A 14,267-nucleotide genomic window follows, 5' to 3' on the forward strand; every position below is an offset into this window, starting at 1 on the left:
CCTGGATGGTGGAGAAATTACTTAACATGAAATTAGGTAGAAATATGTCCCGTAAAATATCAGCAAAAGCCTACGTTGGATTCAAGCTTATGTCCCAGAGGTGAAAAGACCAGTACGTTGATCTGATCTGTTGTGCCATCTTCGTCCTTGTACTTTATCATTGTTTGTTTGTATTTTGGGTAGGTTTTGATTGGAAGCAAACCATTTAATGAACATAGTAACATTTTTTAAAACTCCAGCTGCTGGAAAAGGATTGTAAGGCAGAAATTGATGGAGAAATTCAGCAGGTCAGGTGGCATCTGTGGAGAGAAAGAGAAATTGTGGAACAGAAAGGCAGCATCTATTACCAAGGACCCCCACCATCCAGGCCTTGTCCTCTTCTTGCTACTCCCCTTGGGAAGTAGATACAGGAGTATTAAGACCCTTTCAAGGACTCTGCAACTCATGTTCTCAGTACAGGTGTCCCCCACTTTACGAATGTTCACTTTACGCCACTTCGCTTTTACAAAAGACCTACATTCGTAACCTGTTTTCACATTACAAAGAGGATTTTCACTTTTACAAAAATTTTTGCCATATAAGTTAATGGTTCTTCGCATTACGTCATTCTGGCTTAAGAAAGGTTTTAGAGGAACGCTCTACCTTTGTAAAGGGGGGGGGGACACCTGTACTGCTTATTTACTTGCTCATTTATTGTTACTATTATTTCATTTGCACAGATTGTCTTTTGCACTTTGGTTGTTTGTCCATCTTTGTGTGTAGTTTTTAATTGATTCCATTGTATATCTTATGAATGCCTGCAAAGTAAATAAATCTCAGGGTCGTATATTATGACAAATACATACAAAGATTATAACTTTACTTTGAACTTTGATGAGCACTGTGTTCTGTGTCTCACAAATCTTTTTTTTTGCTTTCTTCTATCCTAATTCACCTTCTATTTTTAAATACGTCTACCATGATGAAGCTTTCACCATCCTTGTGTAGACACACCAATACCATTTGTGGCACCTCCACCCTATCACAGACTGCACCCCTCCTCCCTTCATTGCAACTTGCAGTATGCTTGTCTTCTCACTTCTCCATTTCCAGTGCAGGATCGTCACCCTGAAACATGAGCATGGCTCTTCTCTCCTCAATTCCTCTCAATGCCCCAGCTTTTTACCGATGTGTGTTATCTGTACGCATGGCATCACTTCATCACCTGAGTTACCTATTATTACTCAGTGAGTGAATTCTTCACTGAGTTGTTCCCGTCTGCCTCCAGCCTGTTCATTCAGTAAGTGTCAAGTGTCATGGCAAATTGAATTAGACTGGCAGGTGGCCACCTACATCCCCCTTGTACTGAATTAAGAGTTCAGTGGAAGAAGCCATTGTCAGAGTATCCTGTGATTTCACGTTTCTATTGGAATAAAATATTGTGACTTTAAGAGCTTATTTATTTCCCTGATCAGGTAATTACAGTTTCACTGAGTTATAGCAGTTGCTCCCAACCTCCTGCCCTGATCCATCATGGCAATGCAGAGCCACTTACCAGCTGCTGTTATCTATATGTCAAGTACATCTTGATAGGATCACAAAATATTTCCAGTGTTTAAACGGGGTCATGCTTAGAAAAAGATTGAAACCTTTTAAGTTAGGATTTATGGATGCACTTTTAAATTCAGTCTCAAAGAAGGACAACTCATTGTATTGTTAATGGCCATTTGGGTACCCCTCTCAGTTCAGTCAGAAAACTTGAATTCTCAGTCACTCCAGGCAAACATTTGGTTGATTACAACGGCAAACTTCTATTGTACAAACATGTTATGTGTCAATGGTTTATTAACTGATTCTAAAACAAGCACTAAAATGCTGCAATTTAAGAAGGCGAGCTAAGAACCCAGATACTTACTGTTGATTCCTGATGACAGGAAGCATCTGATTCCTCTGTTAACTCACTGTCAGTTTCAGCCTCCTGCATCTCTGCGAGTTGTAGACCACTACAGCACAGAAAACATCTAGTCTATGCTGAACTATTATTCTGCCTCATCCGATCAACCTGCATCTGGACCATAGCCTTCCAAACCCCTCCCATCCATCAAACTACTCTTCAATGTTGAAATTGAACCTGCAACCACCACTTCTCCTGGCAGCTTGTTCCACACTCTCACCACCCTCTGAGTGAAGAAGTTTCCCCTCATGTTCCCCTTAAACATTTCACCTTTCACCTTTAACTTCTATCGTTCTCCCCTGCCAGTACCTGTTTCACCTTCCTTGTCTTCACCTTACAGTATCCAGGTGGTGATGACTGTGGCTCTCTGCCATCTTTCCAGCTGGTGGTGTTAGGGTTGGTTAACTTCAGTTGATAGACCGGGACTACAACCGTAGATATGAAGAAAAGGAACTGCTCCAGTTATACATTGCTTCCTAGTGCAAAAATACAGAAGGAAAAGTGACCTAATAATGGCTTATAAAATAATACTCAATGTCACAAAAACAAAGGAGCTGGTTGTGGATTACAGGAGGAATGGAGACAGGCTCACTCCTATAGACCTCAATGGATCTGGGGTTGAGAGGGTGAACAGCTTTAAGTTCCTCGGCACAAACATCATCGAGGATCTCACGTGGTCTGTACATACCGGCTGTGTGGTGAAAAGGCACAACAGCGCCTCTTTCACCTCAGACGATTGAAGAAGTTTGGTACGGGCCCCCAAATCCTAAGGCCTTTCTACAGGGGCACAATTGAGAAAACCCTGACTGACTGCATCACTGCCTGGTATGGGAACTGTACTTCCCTCAATCACAGGACTCTGCAGAGAGTGGTGTGGACAGCCCAGTGTATCTGTGAATGTGAACTTCCCATGATTCAGGACATTTACAAAGACAGGTGTGTAAAAAGGATCATTGGGGAGGTGAGTCACCCCAACCACAAACTGTTCCATTTGCTACCATCCAGAAAACGGCACCACAGCATAAAAGCCAGGACCAGCAGGCTCCAGGACAGCTTTTTCCACCAGGCCATCAGACTGATTAATTCATGCTGACACAACTGTATTTCTATGTTATATTGACTATCCTGTTGTATATAATATTTATTATAAATTACTATAAATTGCACATTGCTCATTTAGATGGAGACGTAACATAAAGATTTTTACTCCTCATATATGAAGGATGTAAGTAATAAAGTCAATTCAATTCAAAATTAAGGCTGGAATTATATCCAAAATATAAAATAACTTTTTTAAAATAAGCAGGCCTGAGCTTTGGGGGTAGATTCCAATTCAGAAAAAGGGCCAAGAGAATGAATTATGCATAGCAAAAACATTTGTGAAGATAAATATCAGTCCCTTACAATCAGAAATGGGAGAATTTATAATGGGGAACAACAAATTGCCAAGGCAATTAAAAGACTATTTTAATTCTACCTTTATGGAACTGGACAGAACCACCTTCCCCGAAATGCGATGCAACCAACTGTCTAATGAAAAGGAAGGATTGAAGGAAATTAATATTAGTAGAAAAAAACAAAGCTGGAGAAAATGGGTCTGAAAGAAAATAAATCTCCAGAGTACTAAAAATAGTGCAAAGAGTGGATGTATTGGATGACTTCTTCCAAAATATTTTAGGTTATGGAAAGGTTCTTGCAGATTTGACTCCTCTATTTAGAAAAGAACAACAGAAACAGGAAATAGACTGTTTATTTTAAGATCAGGAATAGGGAGAAAGCAAGATCTGTTATAAAATATATGATAACAGAATGTGGAAAGTTAGCAATGGGATCAAACCAAATCAACAGGAATTTCTGAAAGAAAAATCATGTTTGATGAATGCATTGGAGTTTTTGTTTGAGGATATAACGAGTAGAAAAAAGAGCATCAATCAATGTGTTGCATTTTGATTTTCAGAAGCACTGGGCAAAATATTACACAGCACAAGATTTTTGCGCACACTGGTCGTTACAAATACGAGGGAACATTGCCCTGAAGTCTACTAGTGATCTGTCCACCGTTTCTTGCCACAGAAAGGTCCAGTAAGTCTCAACGGTCAATGGTGAACAGACCAGGTGGGTCATTGATTGGCACAGACCAGGTGGGTTACTGATTGGCACAGACCAGCTGGGTCATTGATTGGCACAGACCAGCTGGGTCACTGATTGGCACAGACCAGGTGGGTTACTGATTGGCACAGACCAGCTGGGTCATTGATTGGCACAGACCAGCTGGGTCACTGATTGGCACAGACCAGCTGGGTCACTGATTGGCACAGACCAGGTGGGTTACTGATTGGCACAGACCATGTAGGTCATTGGTCCTGTTCCTGTGCTGTGTGGTTCTATGACACTATAAATATATCACTACAACTCTCCCTCATACACTTGTTTCATCTCTCTCAACTCACATCAGCCACACCTCACCTGGTGCAACAAATTCCACATTCTTAAAAATTCTTTGAGTGAAGGAATTTCTGCTGAATTCATTGTTAGATTTGCTGGTGACTGTTTTGTACCGATGGACTTCTCACATGTGGAACTAACTGTGAGCTCATTCTTGGCAAATCTTTTCATAAAGTTGGGTGGGATAAGCCCAAACTGTTCCGACTGATCTCTTGTACCCGATAATGCCTTGTAACTGTATACAGTCCCAGAACACATCCTACACAGTCAAGAAAGCTCACCAGCCCTCTAATTCTGAGGAAGCTGAAGAGAGCTGAATTTTACACATCCACACTCTACAGACGTGCAGTGGAGAGCATGCTGAAAAGCTGCATCTCTGCATGGTACGGAAAACACACCACAGTGGACAGGAAGGCTCCGTAATGACAGTCAGAACTGTCCAAAGCTTCAGCAGTGCCAGCATATCTGCCATCACCAACATATTTGCAGAAAGGTTCTGAATCCATGAAGGATCCCACCCACCATTGAGCCCATTCCCATCAGCTATGTAGAGTTCACGCTAGGACCACCAGACTCAAAAACTGTTACTTTCCACAAGTAGTACCACTGATCAACACCTCCACTCACTATTTTATTATTTCCTGTCAGTCACCAGTCAGCCTAGTGTCACTTTATGGACATACAATCAAACTAGGTACAGTATATAAGCTATATTGTGTATTTATTATTGATAGAGTTTTTTATTATTATTATTATTATTATTGAGTTTTTTATCTTTATTGGCCTTTTTTGTGTTCTGTTGGATCTGAGGAACAATTGTTTCATTCTCCTTTAAACTTGTGAACAGGAAATGACAATCTTGAATGACAGCAGGTCTCTGATCAAAAGTGTGATACAGAATAGTCATAGAGAAGTACAGCACAGAAACTGGCCCTTCAGCCTATCTAGTCCATGCCAAAACCACCTAAACTGCCTACTGCCATTGACCTGCACTGGGACCACAGCCCTCCATACCTCTACCATCTAAGAACCTATCCAAACTTCTCTTGAAATTGAGCTCACATGCACCACTTGAGCTGACAGCTCGTTTCACTCTCTCATGACCCTCTGAGTTAAGAAGTTTCTCCTCATGTTCCCCTTAAACTTTTCACCTTTCACCTTTAACCTATGACCTCTGGTTGTCATCCCACCCAACCTCAGTGGAAAAAGCCTGCTTGCATTTACCCAGTCGATACCCCTCATCATTTTGTAAACCTCTGTCAAATCTCCTCTCAAGCTATGTTCTAAGGAATCTATTCAATCTTCCCTTATAACTCAGGTCCTCCAGGCCCAGGTTTGTGAGACACGGTACAGTTATCTGTGCATTAGATTGAAGGATATTTATATCTGATTATGAGCTCAATGCAGAGAAAAGACTCTGAACCTCCCCATCTGTCTGGCTCAGTATAAGGTTGAGAGATAACATCACTCATTCAGCAATCAGGAGAGAAAGCTATAAAAGGAGTACTGTCTATTTTCTCCATTCGTAGTGATCAGAAGCAAGAAGGGCTATAGTGTGGTACCCTAAAAGAGTGGTAAGGCAGAGGAATGGCCTGAGAAGTCAGCAGTGCAGATTATACAACAGTGATCTTTGTAGAAAGGCACAAGGATCAAGAATCAATTTTATTCACCAAATACACTTACTGTACATGTATTTGGAATTTTCTGTGGTATGGTGCAACACTAAAACAATAATGTTCAACAATTATAAAGATTAATTGTTAGAAGTACGGATGTGGAATAAAATGTGCATAAATACATAAATGCTGGTGTGTATTTACAATGTAAACAGCATTATAGAAGCATTTACAGTGCAGTTACTGAGGTGTTAGACAGAGGGCAGTGGGGGTGGATTGGCCACCTAGAATACGTAGTTGATCAGATTAACTCCCTGGGGGCAGATGGCATGAAGTTTTTGTTTTAATAGCACAGGCGGGAGCTTTCAGGAAAGGCAGTCTGCTGGGCAGGTAGTGCCCACAATGATTGTTCCTGCCTGCTTCTTTATCTTGGACACATACAAGACTGCAGCCAGTGACCTTTCCTAACAGTTTGCTGTAGCTTTCGTATATCGTGAGAGAAGATGGTGCACCAACCAGGTGGCAATGAGTGACAAGAAGTATGTCCTCTGCCGAGCCTTTTCATTAATGAAGGTTCTCCCACGTGTGGTCCTGCGAAATAATGAGGCCCAGGAACGCCAATGTTGAAACGGTGCTAACCGTGGAGTTGTTGACGATGAGCGACTGAAGAGGAAACACATTTCTCCTGAAAGCGAAATGCATCTCCACAGTTGTTAGGATATTCAGCTCCAAGTTGTTATAATTGCACCAGGCCACTAGCTTGTTTACTTCCTGGTTGTACATGGATTCATCACCTCTAGTAATAAATTCTATGGCAGAGGAGTCATCCTCACACTTGGCATCAGTTTCACTGAAGGATCACTGGAGATGCAGTCAGCGGTGTGTAGAGAAAAGAGGAGAGGGAAGAGAATACACCAAGTGACATACCAGAGCTGACTGAGTGGGATGTGGAGATGTCTCTCATACTCTCTGAGAGGAAGTTTGTGATCCCCCTGCAGATGGGTCCGGTAACGTTATGTTTGGAGGGTTTTTCTTGCAGAAACTCAGTGATGATGTTATTGAAGGCTGAACTGAAATGGACAAAGAAAATCCTGACGTGCACTGGAGGAAATGAGGTACTGTAGTATGAAGTCTAGACCGATGTTAACTGCGTCATCTACAGATCTGTTGGTTCTGTGGCTGAACCACAGCAGATCTATAAAATATTGAGTTATGGATTTGAGAAATGACATGACCAACCTTTCAAATGCCTTCATTATGACTAATGTGCATGCAACTGGCGTGTAGTCACTGGGAACTGGGATAATAACAGATTTCTTGAAAAATGCCAGAACAGTGCATAGTTTAAGACAGTGGTTGAAAATATCTGTGAAGACTGAAGACAGCTGGTTAGTTCAGTGTTAAAGGATGGCAGGTAACACAGAGTCAGGGCCAGCAACCGTCTTGATATATAGCTTCCTGAACCACTTTCTCATTTCTTCTTCCTTGACAAGGATGTGGCCAACAAGACGTAATCAAATTGGGGTTAAGGAACATTTAATATATTTATTAGTAAAAGATCATTTGAATTAAGTTGCTGGCATTCATAGAGTAACAACAATGGGAATGTCAGATGAATGAGTTAAATATTTTGTGTTAGTCCCCTACAGTGTAATATAATATTTTATAGACTCAAACTGCCCTTTCATCACATCAAGAAGAAAAAAAAAGAATACAGGATACTTGAGTGAACATAAAGGCCAGCTGGGAAATATTCATATCAATATACTACAGATCCAGAACTAGCAATTTGCCTTTATATCATGTTTAAGTTAGGAGCTAGCAATTTCCAGGTCCTGTATATTATGTGAGAGAGGCAGTGGTGAGAAGAAGGCAGGTTCCTAGTAACACTAAACAATGCCAGTGGCTTTTCGAAATAGGAGTCCATTATGTATTTACTTTTCTAGCTGAACCAAGTAGTTACCCAGCTTCACAAAGCAACACACACACAGAATGCTGCAGGAACCCAGCAGGCCAGGCGGCATCTATGGAAATGAATAAACAATCTACATTTTGTCCCAAGACCCTTCATCAGGACTGGACAAAGGCATAGATGCCAGAATAAGAAGGTGGAGGAAGGGATAGGTGATAGGTGAAGACAGGTGGGTGAGGGAGGAAGATGAAGTAAGATGCTGGAGGGTGACAGGTGGTAAAGATAAAGGGCTGGAGAAGAAGGGATATGGTAGGAGAGCAGATGGGATCGTGGGAGAAAGGGAAAGAAGAGGGGCACTGGGGGAGGTGATGGAAGGGTGAGAAGAAGAGCTCTCCAAATCTTTCTGCACTATATTGATGCTTGCACTGGTGCTGCTTCACGCATCCATGCTGACCTCATCAATTTCATCAACTTTGTCTCCAATTTCCACCCTGTCCTGAAATTCACTTGGTCCATTACTGACACCTCCCTCTACTTTCCTGATCTTTTTGGCTCCATCTCTGGGAACAAACTGTCTACCAACATCTTTTACAAACCAACCAATCAGCACAACTATCCTGACTATACCTCTTCCCACCCTACCTCCTGTAAAAAAGCTATTCCATTTCTCAGTTCCTTCATCTCCACCTCGTCTGTTCCCAGGATGAGGTTTTCTGTTCCAGGACTACAGAGATGCCTTTCTTCTTCAAACAACAGGGTTTCAGTTCCTCCACTATTGATGCTGCCTTCACCCACATTTCCTCTATTTCCCAAACACCCACACTCACCCCATATTCCTGCTACCTTAACAGAGTTAGAGTTCATCTGGTCCTCACCTACAATCCCATGAGCCTCCACATTCTCCGCAACTTCCTCCATTTTCAACAGGACCCTACCACCAAATATATCTTTACCCCCTGCCTCCCACTCTCCACTTTCCAAAGGGATCACGTCCTTCGTGATTCCCTTGTCCATTCAACCCTCTCAACTAATCTCTTTCCTGGCACTTACCCCTGTAGGCAGCAGAAGTGCTACACCTGCCCATTCACCTCCTCCCTCACCCCCATTCAGGGCCTCAACGGTCCTTCCATGTGAGACAACCCCTCACATGCAATTCTGTGGGGCTATCTACTGTATCCAGTGCTCCTGATGCAGCCTCCTCTACACTGGTGAGACCTGACGCAGACTGGGGAACTGCTTTGTCGAGCATCTTCACTCCATTTACAAAAAGCAGGATTTTCCGGTGGCCAACCATTTCAATTCCAATCCCCATTCCCATTCCGACATGTCTGTCCATGACCTCCTTTACTGTCGTGATGAGGCCACTCTCTGGTTGGAGGAATAACTCCTTATATCACGTCCATGCAACCTCCAACCTGATGGCATCAATATCCGGTAATTCTTCCCCCTCCCCTTTCCCTCTTTTTCATTTACCAACTCAAACCCTCCTCTTACCTCCTCTCCTCCCCTATCATCACCTCTTGGTGCCTCTCCTCTCTCTCCTCCTATCACATTCCTTCTCCTTTACCTTTCCACCCATCACCTCCCAGCTTCTTACTTCATCTCCCCCCTCCCACACCCACCTGGCTTCCCCTATCACCTTCTAGCTTGTTCCCGTCCCCTCCCCCCACCTTCATGTTCTGGCATCCTTCCCCTTCCTTTTCTGTCCCAGTGAAGATTCTTGGCCTGAAACATCGATTGCTTATTCCTTTCCACAGATACTGCTTGACCTGAGGAGTTCCTCAGTTTTGTGTGTAGTGCTCTGGATTTCCAGCATTTGCAGAACCTCTTGTGTTCCCTTAAACATTTAAGGGGCTGTTATCAGCTGATGGAATGCAATATGGCTGACAGAGGAACAGCAATGGGGTCAGGTACTAAGACCACTCAAAGGGCAGACATAAGAATTCACAATTCAAGACTCAGGATAGTTTTTTGTCATTCTTCTTTACACAAGTGTAAAGAACAAGATGACCGTTACTCCAGATCCAACGGTTCAGAGAGCTGATGAGACTGCCACGGATTATGCACAGCATAGATATCGAGCGTATGAGGAGTATTCCGGTTTGGACAATCAATGGAGTGATGACCCAGGCTTTCTGAAAATGCTGAAGGAATGCCCAAGTTCAGCGCAGCAGGAAGTTTTCGAAATAGCGGTGGGATCAACCTACTCTGTGATAGTATCATCGGCCAGTGAAACAGACCAGATGAGGGGGAGGTGAAGTCGTAAAGTGGTTGTAGCGAATGTAGCTGCTGTAACATCACAGAGAACTTCCTTTGTGTGCCCGCAGCCGGGGCACGTAGCAAGGAACTGCTGGAATAGACATGGGAGGGTAAAGGATGTGATTTCTTACAGCTGCAGCTTCTCAGGCCGTTGGAGGTAGTGTCCTGAAAAGAGAGTGAAGAGTGAGAATCAGTCACCAAAGCAGGCAGAATCCACAGCAGCGCCCTCACTTTCTGACCAGATTACAGTGTTGGTGAGGTCAGACAAACGTCTGACAGCCATCTCTGTTGCCCGTGGTGGTTATCCATGGATATCCACGAGGTTTATTAGGGGGCCAGCAATGTGAAATGTGAGTGAACGTGGGGTCTTTAGTATCAATAATTGATCTACCCTTGCCCACAACTGGAGAGGCGATTTACATTACCAGTGCATGAGGTGAAACAGTCAGGGCGGAGAGAAGTCAGCCCCGGTGCCTGAGACTGAGGGAGTGGAACTTCCTGTAGATCTCTGGATGTGCCCAAACAATGAAGGTACTGTCCTGGAGACCTACACGCTGAGTAACGCAGGTGTGATCTCAGGAAAAGGATAAATAACATGAGTCAAACAGGAACAGCAAACATGTGTGGCCCACAGAGAGACAGCAGCCCCAGGCATGGGGCGATGTGCGGGAATCATGTCAGGAGGTCCCGAGGGTTGGGGCCAAGCACAGTCAGGAGCTACTGGAAGTAGTGCAGCTGTCTCAGGAGGTAACAGTGATTAAAGTAAAAGTAAAGGCTCACCAGAAAGGGAACAAGTGGGCAGTGTGAGGAGGGCAGCGGAAGGACAAAAAGCAACAGAAATTACAAGTGTACAGAAAGGAACTAGTAAGATTACATGGAGACATGAAGGACCACTGCAACCAGGGCAACACATTGAGAGATCGAGCAAAGCAACTGTGGATCAGAGAGAGCCAGAGGGAGAGAAGATAGTCCTCCCACAGCCACATGAGCCAGGTCATGGTAAGGGAGCTGGTTGACAGAACAGGTTTCACTCCCAGGTGGATAGAACTATAGATGATGCTCTGGATGAATGGCTCCTGTGTTGGGTACAGTCCCAGCAAGGCAGCCAGTGGAATCTCTGGACTCAGGTTAAATTGCATGACCCACCTTCTTGCTGCCCTCGCAGACAGAGAAAGAGATCAGGTGTACCCAGTAACAGTGTCATTGCAGAGAACCCAAGTGATGCAAGCAGACCCACAGCAAACGCGAAGGCAGAGGACACCGAGAGAGTGTGACAGCTAGCCATGAACAGTGTGTTAAAGTACAACGGTAACTGTACTCTGTAATGAAGGCTGGCTGCTGAAGGTAGATGATTAGCTACATTGTTCAGAACAGAGAAAGATTGGAGAGATTAGATGGGAAAGGATCTGAGTTACAGCAGAGACGTCAGATTCCACAACTGTGATAGCATGGCAGACCGACAAAGAGAAGAATTCGCACACAGCTTCTGAAGGCAGTCACCCCCGGCCTGAATGGGGAGTGAATACAAACAAGCTGGGTCCTCTCAGTGGCTGGGCCAGTGATCAAATGGACAGTCTGAGAGGGTGCCACCAGGGTGAAGTCCTTGTAGTCATTCAAACAGAGTCTACCTCAACCACTCCTGTACACCAACGAGAGGGTCTGAGAGACTTGTCATCGAGATCCTGGCAATCTGTTGGCACAGCAGAGAGTGTGAACTGTTGCCTGTGAACCAGATACATTTACCTTGCAGGTGCTCCTAACCAGAGAATAACCATTAATGGTCACTGCTGAGTTTTAGCTACCAGAGAATGAAGGGGTGAAGTTAAAGAAAGTGATTAAACTGCAATCGGCCAGCAAGGGAGAAGGCAACGGGCATGCAAATGATGAAACTGCATTTTAAAGACTGTTGGTCAAGCTTCTGAAACAATGTCTGCTTAGAGTTGTGTAGGTAGCCATTGGGGGATGATAGCATAGCTGTAGATACACATAGGGATATGATAGGCAATTGGGGAAAGGGTTCCAAAGTACAGGGCAATTTTGCTGCCCTCTCTGATTAGATCCTCCTTACAGTGTGGCCTTTCCTGGAACAAACTTATTTTTGTCCAGGAGGTCCAAGAGGAGGTATGGTTAAGATGTATTCTGGAATTATAGTGTTATAGTAAATACTAATTTTAACAGCAGCTGATCTTCAAACCCGAACATGACAGTAGATGGAATTTATAACACAGCTCTGAACAATGATCTTCCATTGGACCAAAAGCCTGCAAGTGGATGAATGCAGCCAGAGCTGAGGGAAATTAACCTTCATTTTCAGTGTCTGGAGTGCAGGTGCAAAGAAGGAGGTGTGAAAGTTATATGTAGTTCAAAGGAAGCATTGTAGATACATTGTAAATATAGAATTGTCCTGCTGTTACCTTTGATCTTTAGCATAGAAAAATGTCATGTAATATTGTATTTAGCAGGCCTCTTCTTCCAAGAAGGTCTCAATATGATGCCTACTGCTCGTTTTTGCTGAATAAACACCTTTATATCCACTAGCTTCAGTGTCTCTCTCTGGTGACTTTGCTCGTCATGACAGGGCGTATGAAAACACAGTAGAACAGCGACTGTGTCAGTGTCAGTATGAGGTGTGGAGTGCAAGCATAAAGTGGCAGTGAATGGGGGATGAAGGGTGCCGAGGGGCTGCAGAGAGTAGAGGGTGATGCGGATATAGTCGTGGGGGGTGGTGGGATGGGTTAATGCAGTGGAGGTATTGCATATTGATCATTCAAATTTCAGTTGCATCAGACTGAAGCATCTAAACATTATTGTCCTACATTTTTTTTGTAGAAGTTTAAGTTCTAATAGCCTTTCAATCCTTTTTCTGGTTCTCAAGCATCCAAAACCTTAACAACCAAAATGTCTTGGAGGGTGGGTGGTTTAACCAGCTGTCAAAGCATTTTGAGGGTGGGATAAGGTGTTTTCAACAAGAAGCCACGTGGGGTGCAAGAGCTTCCTCATCAAGAACCAGTTTCAGGACCGTGTCCGCAGCAGGAAGTTCAGGAAAAGGATCAGAAAGTGCAGAGCTCAGCACTTGAGGAATGGCTGAACAAAATAGAACTGGTAAATGCCAAATATACAAGGCGATTAATCAAATCTGCAATAACAGTGCATTTCTGTTGCTGCCTGACCTACTTAGTTCCTCCAGCATTTTGAGTGTGTTGCTTTGGATTTTCAGCATCTGCAAACTTTCTTGTGTTTATGTCCTACCTCCACCACCCTCTTCACTTTCCATGGGGATCATTCCCTCTGTGATTCCCTTGTCCATTTGCCCATTCCCATGAATCTCCCTCCTGCCACTTATCCCTGCAAGCAGCCTAAGTACCTCAGCTGCCCATTCACCACCTCCCTCATCTTCATTCAGGGCTTCCAGGTGAGGCAACACTTCACCTGCCAATCTGCTGGGGTCGTCCATTCTGTCCATTGATCCTGCTGCAGTTTCCTCTACGTTGGTGAGACTCATCGTAAATTGGGGGATTGCTTCATCAAGCACTTCCACTCCATCCATCAAAAGCAGAACTTCCTGGTGGCCAAACATCTTAATTCCCATTTTGACATGTCATGCCAAGATGAGGCCACCCTCAGAGTGGAGGAGCAACATCTTATATTCCATCTGGGTAGCGTCCAACCTGATGGCATGAATATTAATTTTTCCCTCCCCCTCTCTTCTTCTATTTCCCACTCTGGCCTCTCACCTGCCCCTCGGTTCTATGGGTCACTCTCCTCTCCTATCAGATTCCTTCCTCTTGACCTTTCCAACCAACTTGGTTTCTAGCCACCTTCTAGCTATCCTCCTTCCCCTCACCCACCTTTTTATTCCGGTGACTTCCCCCTTCCTTTACAGTCCTGAAGAAGGGTCTTCGCTCAAAACATTGACTGTTTATTCTTTTCAATCGACGTTGCAGAGCCTGCTGAGTTCCTCTGGCAGTTTGAGTGTGTTGCTCTGGACTTTCAGCATCTACAGTGTATTTTGTGTTTATAATAACAATCGACCCTTTGGTACTGCTGTTCTCTATCAATATTAATGCTCTACAGAGGTACACCAACTTTATTTCATCTAATC

This window comes from Hemitrygon akajei, chromosome 13, assembly GCF_048418815.1.
Source record: "Hemitrygon akajei chromosome 13, sHemAka1.3, whole genome shotgun sequence".
Classification (NCBI taxonomy): Eukaryota; Metazoa; Chordata; class Chondrichthyes; order Myliobatiformes; family Dasyatidae; genus Hemitrygon; species Hemitrygon akajei.